The sequence below is a fragment of the Sciurus carolinensis genome, chromosome 9, assembly GCF_902686445.1.
Source record: "Sciurus carolinensis chromosome 9, mSciCar1.2, whole genome shotgun sequence".
NCBI lineage: Eukaryota > Metazoa > Chordata > Mammalia > Rodentia > Sciuridae > Sciurus > Sciurus carolinensis.
In genome coordinates, this window is record NC_062221.1 from 113,763,203 (window position 1) to 113,777,081 (window position 13,879).

Below are 13,879 nucleotides of genomic sequence, written 5' to 3' on the forward strand. Positions count from 1 at the left end.
TGCCTTGAGCCCTGCAAAGGTTACACAGCAGGCCTGGAGGAGGAGATTCAGAAGTGGTTTTAAAAGTTAGTGGGAAGTGCTAGCATGCTGAGAGGGCCAGAGGAGTGCATGATGTTAGGATCAAAATAAAGGAGGAACAATATTCAGACCTTGTGACTGGAGGCCAAAGCAGAGAGCAGTTTGTAGGTGTGAAGGTCAGAAAGGACCAGTTATAGCAACAGCAGCAAATATAGCAAGGACAGAGGCCAGTAATCAACAACCAGAGGCCACACAGCAGGAGACATTTCAGCCTTCTAGCAAGAATCGAGAGGAAGAAATGAAGATCAGACCCCTCCCTACACACACACACACACACACACACACACACACACACACACACACGACACTATGATAATGGGTGAGCTTGTCTTGTACCTGTAAGTAGAAGAAAGGACAAAGAAATCTTTGAGAGGTTAGAACAGCCATGCTAAGTAGATTAGCTATGAATCGAATAACTTAAAAACTTGAATATGAATAAATTCTTACCTCAAAGAAAATATTTTAAAGAGGATGTGACTGGATAAACTAACTTAAAGATACATGATCTTTTTCTTTCTTTCTTTTTTGCTAGTGATCAAAGAGGGAGTCACATGTAAGCTGAGGTCAGCTATAGACAAGTTGCATTGCTGCATTTCTACACATCTGGTTAATTTATGTAAATTAACTGCTAATGCTCTGAAATGCAGACTCATAGATAAGTGCCTGAAGAAATCCTTCCCAGGGTATGGAAGGAAAGCAGTTCCATGATTATTTACTTTGCTAGCAAGTCATTCATTATATCTAAACTTTAGGTAAAGTCTCACTGGAAGGGTGTGGAAACTACATGACGGTCCATGGGACATTTTGTGGCTTGCAAAGTTTGGAATACCCTGCCTCATAGAGGAAGACTGAAAGGTAAATATGCTTCCCTTAGAGTGTTCTGTGAATGACTGCTAACTACAAGGCCTTGAACAATGCTTGCTACACCCAGAAACACTGCAATCCAAGGGATGTGATAGGAAAGACCCAAGGTCTATAGGTAGAGAGAACAATGCCTATCAGGAGCAGAACTATTGCATTACGTTAGCCAAATCTAATCAACAGGAACTCATTCTGGACATTCAACTACATAGTAGTAGGGCATTAGAAACATCTGGAATTTAGACCACAGAGGAATGGAAGGTAACCTATGATTTTGATTACTTTTTTCCTTCTTGAGATGACTGAGGATAGCAAGATAAAGTGTATTACTTGCTCTTACACTGTTTCCAGAAAAATCCACAAAATTAGCATTGCTTTTAGAAATGTTGCATAGTTTGAAGCCCTAGGAAAAGAAAGAAGAATAGCAATATAAGACAAATGTCCCTGCCCTTTTAGAGCTTACCCTCTAATGGGAATGGCACATAAGGTGCTTAATAAGTATTAAACATTATTATTTGAGTGTTTATTGATTATGTATGTAACAAATACATATGCATGTGCTTATGTTACATAAAAGTCAGACTTCAAAACTTTGGGAGATATATTTGGGAAAATAGGCTCAGTTGTCAGGGAATCTAACAACTTCCATAACTGCTCAGATACTGTGTAGAAAATACCCTTTCTTTGTGTGTGTTTCTTGCCTGAATTAATTTTGATCAGACAAGAGACTTCCTTTTATTAGGTCATCATATAAGAACTCAGAAGATCAATTCATAGCAACCCTACCATATAAAAATCTTTCCTGAAAATGGTGTGCATACTACAATTATTTAGTTTCATTGGAGCTAACAATAAGAAAGGCATAAACATCAGGCCTGGGGGAGAGCTGAGAAGACTAATGTAATTTTTATGGAGGATTGCATCCATTCCTGGAATTGTCCTAATGAAGCAGCATTATCAAGCATCATTGAGGACCCAGTGAAGACACAGACCACAAACCCACAGAGGAATCATTTCACATGGTGGTATGGTTTTCACTTAGCAAACTGGTATTGAGAGCAGTGGAGATGGATTATGGACTTAAGCTAGGGTTAGGGCTTCACTGGGTAGATGTATTGCATTGAAAGTTCTAGGAAGTAACAGGTCAGGCTTATGGTCTTGTATCACAGGAAGGTGCTGGCTAATTGGGAGAAAGTGGAATGGCCAAGGCAATACAGGCAAATAGGAGGTCACAAGTAGGCACAGTGGAAGAAAGGAATGGAGAGAACTGAAGTGGTTAAGAGTAGAGAGTCCATCAATAGGATGTTGGTACTTAAGATTTCAGACATGGAGATCAAAATCAACAACTATTTCATGGTTATGTATGAGATTGATTCAGGTAGATAAGAAATGAATTTGGAGTTAAAGATACTATGGAACTTTGAGGAAAATAGAAATATTACCTAAATGACTTAAGTTATCAGGGTAAAGTTGACAAGATGAAATAAAATTTGTGATGCAGGTCCTAGACCAGAGATTAGGGAAAGGTATTAAACAAGGCGTAGTGCTAGTTGACATCAGCCTCAAGAGGCAGAAGAAGAGTGGTTTAGAGCAAAATTTCCATGGGAAGAAGAGGAGATACCAGCAATCCCTCTCTTCATTAGAAAGGTTCACATGGGAAATCAGCCTTTGGCTAAGGCAAGAAGGTGGAGGAAGCATTCTGCCAAAGATTTACCATGGGGAGGTTTTGTCTCATAGAACGGGGGTTGCAGAAGCCATAACTGGGAAGGACAGGGACAAATGGACAGGCAGAAATGAAGTTTGGGATTGCGAGTAGGGGAGAGGGTAGATGGTCAAAGGGACTTGAATGTTGAGCAGAGACAGAATAAACATGAGTGTAAGGTCTGGTAGGATTAGCTGCCCTCCAGGTTCCAAGTGGAGCAGAGATACAAAGTGGTTTCTGTACTAGGGTTGGCTCAGGCCCCAGTGAGTGTTGCCAGAGGCTTCATGACATTACTAAATTTTGATTTTTCTCGGTTCCCCTAATAGAATCTTGATGGGAAGGTCTTGCAGGGTTCTTCTCAAGCAATCCTAGCTCAGGCGTTTGCTCTGCTGGGGATGGGATGGCTCCAAACCCTCTCAAAAGCCAACTGTGGTCTGACTGAGTAGTCCTTTTAAAGAAATCCTACCCAGTGGTGAAGAGACAAGTCTAATTTCCCAAACCTCTTTTTAAACTGGCATCATGACTACTCAGAGTTATGACCAAAGGGCCCTTTAACCATTATGGTTAGTCCTTTTCAGTTTCTAAGTTTGAGCTAAAATCTGGGCTCCTTGGTTAAACTCTGACTGATGAAGTCGCTTGAACTGAAAGAAAAAAGTTCTCCACAAAAGACAGAGTTGTGTTCACCTTCCTTTAAATCTTAGTAGACCTGTGGCAGCTGATTTGGAATCTAGGTGGCCATTTTGGTTGGTAGGGGTATGTGTGTGTGTGTGTGTGTGTGTGTGTGTGTGAGAGAGAGAGAGAGAGAGAGAGAAAGAGAGAGAGAGATGAGTTTAAGTTCTTAGGTACAGTTTTGGAGAAGCAGCTAAGTGACTGGTAGAGAGCTAACTCCTGGAAAAGACTTTTCAGTATGACACCACCCTGGAAGCCCTGAGTGTTCCAGATGAAAAATGACTCTTTTGTTCTGCAGGATAACTTAATTTGAAATAAATATACATAGATTTAAAATAATACATTAATTTAAATTCTCCAGGTGGAACTACTTTGATGGAAATTTCCCTAAAAAAGCAACAAATGATTTGCCTCTGCATCTAATCAGCCAACCAGACACCCCCATGCTGATTACTTAATGAACTGGAATTTTAATGTAAAAATTTGTGATTATTCACAATTCTTCTCTCCCCCCTTCCACCCCCCCAAAAAAATCCCAAATGCTGTGCTTATAATTCTTAACAAATTAGTTAATCTTTTCTTCAACCATGTAACAGAATTTGTTAATCAAAACTGAATTCCTGGCCAAATTTCTCTGAGCAGCTTGCAAAGCATGCAGTCAAGCAGATAAGAACAAGTTGATGACTAACCAAGAGATTCTTTTTACTATCAAGAAAAAAAATAATGTAGGTAGCTGTATTAAAAGAAAATAAAGGCCATGGTCTATTATAGAAGTTTCATAGCAAAGACTAAAGAAAGAACATGATCATATCCATGGTCTGGATGTTATACAATTCCCACACACCATTCCCCAGGTTAGTGTGAGAACCCACTGAGCTAACAGATACAAAACATGTGAATGTGCACCAGTGCCCGCAACTTTTACTATTATCATTAGCACTCTAGATGACAAGAAATTCCCTTCTCACACACAAAAAAAGACCTTGAATTTCAGAACATATTAGTGACTTCCACAAGTTACAACTTAAAACACTGGATTGAGAATACCTCCTGGTCATACTGAACTTATCTGAACTATCAGTCTTCTAAATCTTTCTACACTCATAAATTCAAAATCATAATCAAAATAGGTTCACATGTGGGTAGTCTGAAGAGCCACAGAAAAAAATGTTATCAAATCATATTTTATAATAAGTGCTGCTGTAGCAGGAACATAATTTGAAATGTAAACTATTTATTCTGATAACAGACCTTTTGCTGATGTCTACAGACTTTGAAAGAAGGATCCTTTGAGGGTCTTATTTGCATGAGCAACCAATCAGAGGAGGAATTCACCATGAGAAAACAGAGATTCAAGATACATTAAACTGGTTCCATAATCAATTATTGTCAGAGGAGGGAGAAAATTTTGAATAGCTGGTGAATGGGGATCCCCTGACCTATAGTTCTGACTACCACTAGCAATCCTGTGCCTAAAGGAAGAGAAGGAAGCAACCACAAGACTCCAGGATCAGAAAAATCTTTTTGAGATATTGAGAATGAAGACTTACTATGAATACTCAATAATGCAATGCAGTATTTAGAGTGTGTGACTAAAGTAGAGTGGAGTATTTTTCCCAGTGGAAAAGGTAGCTATTGACAATGGTGGCATTCAGGAAAAATAAGAAGTGAAACCTAACTGCCATGGAAGAGCATCGAGAGGGGTCCTCGGCTCTGAGCAAAAAGCCACTACTGTTTTCATATGAGTATAGCAAAGTGGGAGTGGGATTCCCTGAAGTCTATGCTCAAGATAGAGGTAGGGGAATAGTAGATGCCCCACATTAGGCAGGAGGGCTACATTTGGAGTACATGTTTAAAATGGGAGCTTCCTTAACAATTTAGAGTCATTTGAGAAGGAAGGAATTGGAATTTCTACACTTCATCAGGTAGAAGATGAACCAAATTTTGTTAAAACAATCTTATAATGATTCTATTTTTTTTCTATAAGCTGTGGATAATCAAATTACTTCTTATAGACTCAGTGAAAAGAATTGCTCTATCCCTGTGAATATGACAGGGAATAACATAATTGCAGTTCATGTTCTCAAGGACTTACAAGTCTATAAAGAAATGTGAACATCAGCTTATCTATTTTGTTCATTTGTGTACTCTGGAACCTGGGAGTATAGTAATGGCAGTTTTCATATATCTATTGAAATAATTTTTAAGAACCCTATGTTAGTTTAATTCAAATTTTAAAGTTATTTCTTTAAATGTATATCTGAGATAATTACAGATATATGTCCATACAGAAATTTTTACACAAATATTCACAGCAGCTTTATTCTTAAATTTTTAGCCAAAAAGTAGAAATAGTCCACAAATGATAATTGGATAAATTAAATGTGGTATATCTATGCAATGGAATATTATTTAGTCGTGAAAAGAAATGGAATACCAATTCATGCTACACAACAATAACAGCAACAATAAACCTTAAAAACATGCTGAGTGAAAGAATCCAGGCATAAAAGACCACCTATTATATGGTTGTACTTATATAAATGTCTAGAATAGGCAAATCCATAGATACAGAATGTAAATGAGTGATTATCAGGGACTGAGGGAGGGGGCTAGGAATGGAGATTGATGGCTGATAGATGCAGAGTTTCTTTGGGAGATGATGAAAATATCTAAAATTTATTATGATAATTGTACAACTCTGAGTATAATAAAAACCATTGAAGTCTATATTGTAGATGAATGAATTCTACAGTACATAAAATATTAAATAAAGCAAAAAATCAAACAAAACAAAAATGAGGGGGCAATGTCTTTAGGAAACACATAGAATATACTATTCCAAACTAAAGTGAAGGTAAATCATTCCTCCTGTATCCTTAATTCATCCTTCCAACTATATAATGTTGAAATGATCCTCTTACAGAGATTTGCTGAAGATACTAGATGAAAGAAAAATCTCATTCAAAATTAATGAGTTCTCTCCAGTCTTCCTTCCTCATATCTGGAGTCATGTGATTCCTATCTGCAGACTCAGTCCTGCACCAGGAACTGAGATCAATCTTGACCTTGACCAGAGGATGTTTATTGAACTCTTCTAGTTCAATATTCCATGAACTTAGTGTCATTTTCTACCTTTCTGCTAGTCTGGTTCAGATCTAGCATTTGGATATAAGTTTGATTATTGGGTCTATCACTCCTTGCAGCTTCTTTTTCTCTTGTATCTACATACTTAGTCTAAGACTGACTCTGTTTAGGCTCAGGCTGTTTAGTCCTTTCCAGGCAAGAGGATCTGGTCCTTAACTGTGTTTGGGTCCTGGTCAGCTTCTCAGAAGCTAACCCCTATCCAGCTCTCTTGTATGCGTTAGCAATGCTCTGTTCAGCTGAATGCACCTGCCTATCTGTGGCTATCATACACACCATTTCAGGGTCTGGTTGGACTTCCTCCCACAATTGCTGGACCTGCCTTTTTTCTCCCAGTTTCCTTATTACTAGAGCATCGACTTATGAACTTTCATGTCACTTTGGTGACACTAACACTGGTACAACTAATATTTTTATACATGGATATCATTTCAGTTAGAATATAAATTTATGCTTTTTCTTTCAACTTTTCTAGAGATTCAGCAGATGTACATTTATTAATTCAAGATTGAGTGGTTACTATGCAAATGGTATCATCATAGGTACTATATATACAAAGCTAAAAAGAAATGATGATGATAGCAATTTATTTGAATACTGACTATGCAGTCACTAGACCAACTGATATCAGTTATCTCACTTATTTATTCTAATATATGCATTTTAAAGACAATAAAACTGAGACCCAAGGAGTAACATGCATAAGATTCAAATATAAGATGATTCAATTTTTGATACTAAGTTTTTTTAAAATTGCTGTGTGTATTTGAGGCTTACAGTATGACATTATGGGATATATATAGAGAGATAGTAAAATGGTTATTATAGTGAAACAAATTAACATCTTCATCATCTCATATGGTTTTCTGACAAGAATAGCTAAAATTTACTTGTTTAATGAAATTTCCTAATACAATTTTATTTTTAAAGTTTAGAATCCAGTTTATTTTCTTCCACATTTAAGTACATCATATAAACTCTTGCCATATAAATTTATTACCTATAGTTTCGGATCATACAACAGCTCTCCAAACTTGTTCATCTTACTTATCCACTACTTGGTATCCTTTTAGCTATATATCCCCTTTCCTCCCCCCACCACTGTTTTATTCTGCCCCTATATATTTGACCTCTTTAAAATTCCACATACAAATGAGATCATGCAATGTTTTTCTTTCTGTCTGACTTATTACACTTAGTATAAAGTCCTCCAGGTCTATCCATGTGACAAATGTCAAGCTCTCATTATTTTTTAAGGCTCAGTAGTATTCTTTGTTGAAATGAAGCTCTTAATTACCATGTGACACAGTCTAGGGAACCTTAGATTCTAATGAAAACTTAGAACTTTGATTGTAACTAAGCAAAAGTTACTGTGTTACCGCAAAACAATCTTAGAGTAAGATGACATTCAATCTCAAAATGTCTGTCGAAAGAACTATGAGTAGGCTTCCTACTCCCATTTCTTAAGATGATTCATCCAGAATCATCCAGGGCCATGAAGAATACTGTCCCAAGATAGGGACAGAGACTAAAGGTCAGGTCCAAGGATGTTGTTAAGGCAAGGAGGAACATGTGAGCCCTTGATGTCCAAACAGTTCCACAGGTACACAGTCCAGGGCGTTTGGATTCAAATAAAACTGAGGATTTCATAGGGAAGTCACAAGTCAGTCTGAACTACAATGTTTTTTCATCTACATAGGATCCTGAGTAAGACACATGAGGTACCGAGGTTAATAATGAGCAAGGTGGTGAACTAAGAGCCCTGCAATATGAAGAGCCATCAGAATGCCTTCCCAGACCCATTCTGATCACTGTGAGGCAGGTCACAGGTAAAGGTCAGCAGATGACCTGCTTGGAGTGGGGAAGTGAAAGGAGCAAATATCCTTGGCATACTTGCTGTGTCTGTCTACTTTCAATGTAATAACAAAGTCTCATTTGCAGACAAAGCTATTTTGAAAACCACTGAATTTGATTCCACTAAATGACCCTTTTGACTTAACCAAAAATTGAAGAGGAAACATCGTGACATAACTAGAAGAATCATTAAGATAAACTATGGCAACCATTGGAACGTCACAGAATATTTGAAAGCAGAACACACCAAACAATCTTAGAATTCATGTGGATCTAGACAGTATGGTTAACAGTCGAATTCCCAGGCAGTCTGGTGCAACTTCCAGCCCAGTGAAGATACCCTGTTGGACATTGGGTCTGGTTGCCGCCTTGCAATGTCTACCATAGCCAGCATCTACATGCAGCTTCGGCAGAGACTGCAAGTGAGAAAGAGCTCACAAATTCCTGACTCACAATTTTGTGAGCATAATAAAGTGGTCATTTTAAGCTGCTGAACTTTGGGGTGACTGATGATGCAGCACTGGCAACCTGAAAATCACAGAAGAGAGAGACAAGTTTCCAAGACGCGTGTTTTCTCTCTTTCCATTTAAGTTTCAAGTATTACAGCTGTAGCAGGTAGAGAAACTAGTATGGAAGGAAGCACTGGGTCCCACCGAAGTTTAATTTAGAGTCATCACTCAGTGATCTGTCCCTAAAAGTCCTTTCAGTATTCATGCCATAATCAAGCTTTGCGAGGTCTCCAAAACAGAAGATTAAAAAATTGCTTCCCACACTCAAATTTTCATCTCAACAAGTATTCACTCTATGACTTCTGTTCAAGAAGATAAATAAATCCCCAAGATAGATAGTAGCATGGAAATTTCCATAGTGATGATGACCATTGAGCCAGGATATACATACTTGAGCATTTATTGGTTACTGCATAGTCATGCGTGAAAGGGTTAAAGAAACCCTTTATTCTTTCTTCTTGGTCATAAGTCTACTAATTATAAAATGACATGTTTAGAGCAATTGTTTTGAAACTGTGAGTGGTTATTCAGCAAGCTGTAAATCAGGATTCTTGAATTCTATTACCTCTTCCCTTTCACCTATTCTCATGATTAAATTTTTTGCAAATGCTGCAACTTTTCCTTGCCTCAACTTCTCTTCCAAATGAAGACTTCCATAAACCATGCCATCTGCAGAATTCTCTGGAGGAAAGAGAAGAACGATTTCAGCCTTAACCTCCTAACCTATTCAGCACACCCTCAGCCAGCAACCTCATTCTCCCCTTGGCATTCAGAGGACTCTTGTACCCCTTGCCCTCAGAAATGCTATCAACATAATGAAAGTTGAGATTAAAATTAATCATTTGGTGAGCTTCCTCTTGCACCTATTTAAAAACCTTCCTAGGGTGAGAGGAATTTGTAGAACCTTGAAAGTCAGTGTCAGGCTTCACAATGGCTATACAATTAGCTCTCCCTATCTGCAGGCTCTGTATCCATGGATGCAACCAAGCAAGGACTTGAAAACGTTTGGGAAAAAAATTTGCATCTGTGCTGAACACGTATAGACTTTTAAAAAATCGTTATTCCTTAAATGATACAATATATTTATATAGCATTTACATTGTAACTAGGTATTACAAAAATAAATAAATAATCAAGAGATGATTTAAAGTATCTGGGAGGATGTGCATGGGTTATATGTAAAAACTACACCATTTTATATGAGGGATTTGAGAATCTGTGGATTTTGGTGTCTGAGGGGATACTGGAAGTAATCCCCTACAGATATTATGGGATGTATGTGTAACACTGGAAGCTTGAGAAAAACACATGGGAAGTGGTTTTTAAGAATTGAAATCATACTAATCCTCAACATTTAAGATAAAGAATCTTACATTTTGACTGACTTTCTGCCTGTAATTTCCAAAACTCTGCTCAGAACTCTTTCTTCCCACTTACTGTATTATATTTCTAGCCGGATTCTTTCCCCCACTAGACTGTAAGGCTCTTCTTACATGTGTAAGAACTGCATGTGTCTTTGCACCCTTTGTCCTAGGAATAGGTCAGGGTATAATAAGAATTTAATAGATTTTTGATGAATTAATACCACTTCAAAAATAGGGATTTAAAAAAATATCTAATGATTTTAGGGAAGTAAACATTTTGGCGTCTGTCGGGAGACCCAATTATCTTTACATCCATCCATATTTGGGGTCCCAGCCCTGGATGATGAAATCAGCTTGAACATATTCTCAAATCTTTCCACAAATAAGGGATGAAATATTAACAGTCATATCTCAGTTTTCATGTACTTTTGTGTTTATTGTATTGATTTTTATGGCAAATGTTTTAGAAACTACTTGGCAAACTTTTTATTGTCACTTTAAAAATCAAGAAACTGAAATTTAAGAAGGTAATATTTGCCTAGTTAAACATGAAGAAGGGAACAGGGGTGGGACAGAAATAGAGAATAGAGGATTTCTGATTCCTAATCCAGGACTTGTTCCACTGGAGCCCACTGTGAAATTCTGGAAAGAGTAGGAAAAACTGTTCCTGCTAAAAGAAATATTTAATTTTGGATGCTGGTCAAAATTTATTACCGTGGGATTCTGCTGTCTACCTTAGTTGGCCAATAGTCGTTTTTCATGTGGGGGCTAGCAGTTCTGGAGCTAAACGCATTCTGTGTATTCTTATGAAATGAAGGATGAGAAGTTCCCTGAAAAGGTTTGAAGGCTTAATTCAATTGACATTGGCACAGTAAACTCTAGGATTCATCCAAATCCATTACAAAGGCTTCTCATGCCAAAAGATTTGCAAAACTAGATGTGCAATTGCAACAAGTTTTTTTTCTGCCATGCGTTTTAAGGTAAGTGATATAATCTCCTTAGACTAGAACCACAGGGTATATTTATCACCTTCAGCTCACTGTGTGAGTGGCACTCTGAGCAAAAATAAAACCTAACTCTTGGCTTACTCTTTCAGTGCACATAGCAAGGCTTCCTGATTCTCCACACTGCACTGGGATGTGTGCAGAATTGATCTGGTCATGTGTGATAAGGACTAGAAGATTCTATTATTCGATATTCCTATTGTCTTTGACCAGGAATTATAGACCTCAAGGGGAAAACATGAATTACTGATTCTACTTTCTGAAACCAATCTTTTAGAATTATGTGGACTTGTTAAGCTAAATATTTTGATCACTTCTGGGTTTTGCTACACTTATGCAAATATTGTCTAATTCTAACTCCCTCAGTTAGAATTTCTCATGACTTTCTACAGGACCCAAGATCCCATGGGAGGATGGAATGCACTGTTTAAAATCTTGTTTTTAGACGTTCCAGAAAGAAGAAATACTGAATAATTTTCTATCAGGATGGCAATAGCTGACAGTAACAGAAAACCTGGACTCAACTTGTTTAAACAGCAAGGATATCAATTACCCCTGTGATGAGAAGTGCAGAGACTAAGGCATGGCCTAGTTGGGGCCTAGATTTTTATTCTTCTATGCCTTAGATTCTCTTATGACTGACTTCCATCAAGGCTCAACATGGTTGTCCCAGGTCTGAATATCACACAAAAATAATCAAGATCAGAAAAAATGGGGCCAAATCTTCTGAAAACTACTTTCAGGAGAAAAGAAAATTTTCCTGGCAGATAGCCTCTTTTAGGTAATTGGCAAGATGTGTCACATCTACGTGCTTAAACCAATACTTAGCCAAAGCATTGGAACCACCTACCACACTTGTCTTATACCAATTAAGACCTACCCCTGGGCCTGGGATAAAAATTCATTTTCTTCAAGTATAACTACAGAGAACCGTAGATATATGAGGAAGAAAAGTTGGCATGGTAGGAATTGGGTAAATGAATTTATGTTGGACAGAAAACCAACAGTGTTTGTTACAAGATTTCTTCAGTATATTTAATTTTTTAATCCTTATAAATTCCACTTTTGTCATTTCCTTGTCATCATTATTATTGAGTATTTTCCATGAGCTGTACTAGGACTTAAAGATTTTCTTAGTCAACTTGTGTGGTATAACAAAATACCACAGACTAGGTAGCTTCTAGGCAGCAGGAGTTTATTTCTCACAGTTCTGGAGGTTGGGAAGTCCAAGAGCAAGGCACCAACAAATTCAGTGTTTGGGGAGGCCCCTTTCCTCATTCAGACCTGGTACCTTCCTGCTGTAGTTTTGCATAGTGGAAGGGGTGAGCTAACTCTGCACGATTTGGTTTATAAGGGTATAGAGCCTTCATCTAATTACCTACAAAAGACCCCACCTCCTATAAGTGGGAGTTAAGATGTCAACATACACATTTTGAAGAGACCCTTAACAAAGCTATTCAGACCATCACATGGATATTAAGATTTACAAAGCCAATAACTGTACTCTAGGAGAAAATATAGTCTTTCTAAGAAAAGGTAATTAAAAGAAAAACTTTTAAAAGAAGAAGGAAAGAAAAGAAATTGAGAATATCTGTCTTTGAAATGGAAAAAAAGAAAAAACCTTTGAGATCTGCAGTTCTACTAATTACCTAAGGTAAATTGTAACAATTTTGTTTTATATATATAATTTATATCTAATTTTTTTATATATAATTTTTATATGTATAATTTTCATAAACATACCATTTACTGTAAATGCAGATGGATAAAGGGAATAAACTAACAATAAGATTTCACTAGCCCCATATGAGGCCTATGTATTATAGGACTGAAGACAACTGATATTTTAAATTGAAAACAAGTAATTATCTTCAATTCTTGTTCTAAAAAGGTAGTAATTAGAATGGATCCCCACTCCTGGGTCAATACTCTCAGATCACAACCTGAAAGAACTCCCCAGCTTGATGTTAAAAGAATAAATAGAACAATATATCTTCAAATCTGTGGGGAAGCCAAGAACATGATTAGGAATCTTATTCTTGTAATTGTTGTCTTCAGAGGATGGGAAGTACAGATAATGTTAATAAGAGATCCCCACTATTGGAAATTATAGCACCCTAGGGTGTCTTTAAGAGAGAAAAAAATGCCTCATTAGTGGTTCAATCCCATATTCCTTTAAAAATGTTCAAGTTTAAAGATGCAAAACGATGGCAAATAACTCCCTACTCAAGTAATTTTAAACTGAAAGAAATAAATTATTTAAAACAGAAATTCCCACTGATGCCAAGATATAGAAACAAACACTTAGAATGCAGAGCAACATGAAAAAGTAAGATAAAAAAAATTGGATGTCAAACATTTATCTAAGTCAGAAACATAACAAAGCGTTCTCTAGAAGATTTGTTAGTTCTTGAATTATTTTATTCTTGATAACGAACCAAATTTAAAGGAAAGGGCTCAATCTTTGTGCAAGACAATTTAGGTTTTACATTCATGAACTGAGATGATTACAGTTGACAGTATGTACTCAAATAAGGACTCAAATATAACCTAATCCTTCACCATACGCACAAACTATTATGAGATACTAAAGACTTAGTTTGAAAGGGAGATCATAAACAGAGGGGAAATTTGATTTTAAGAGCCAAAGTGGATATGTGGTTATGAAAGTTAAACTTTGACTCTCACAGGACC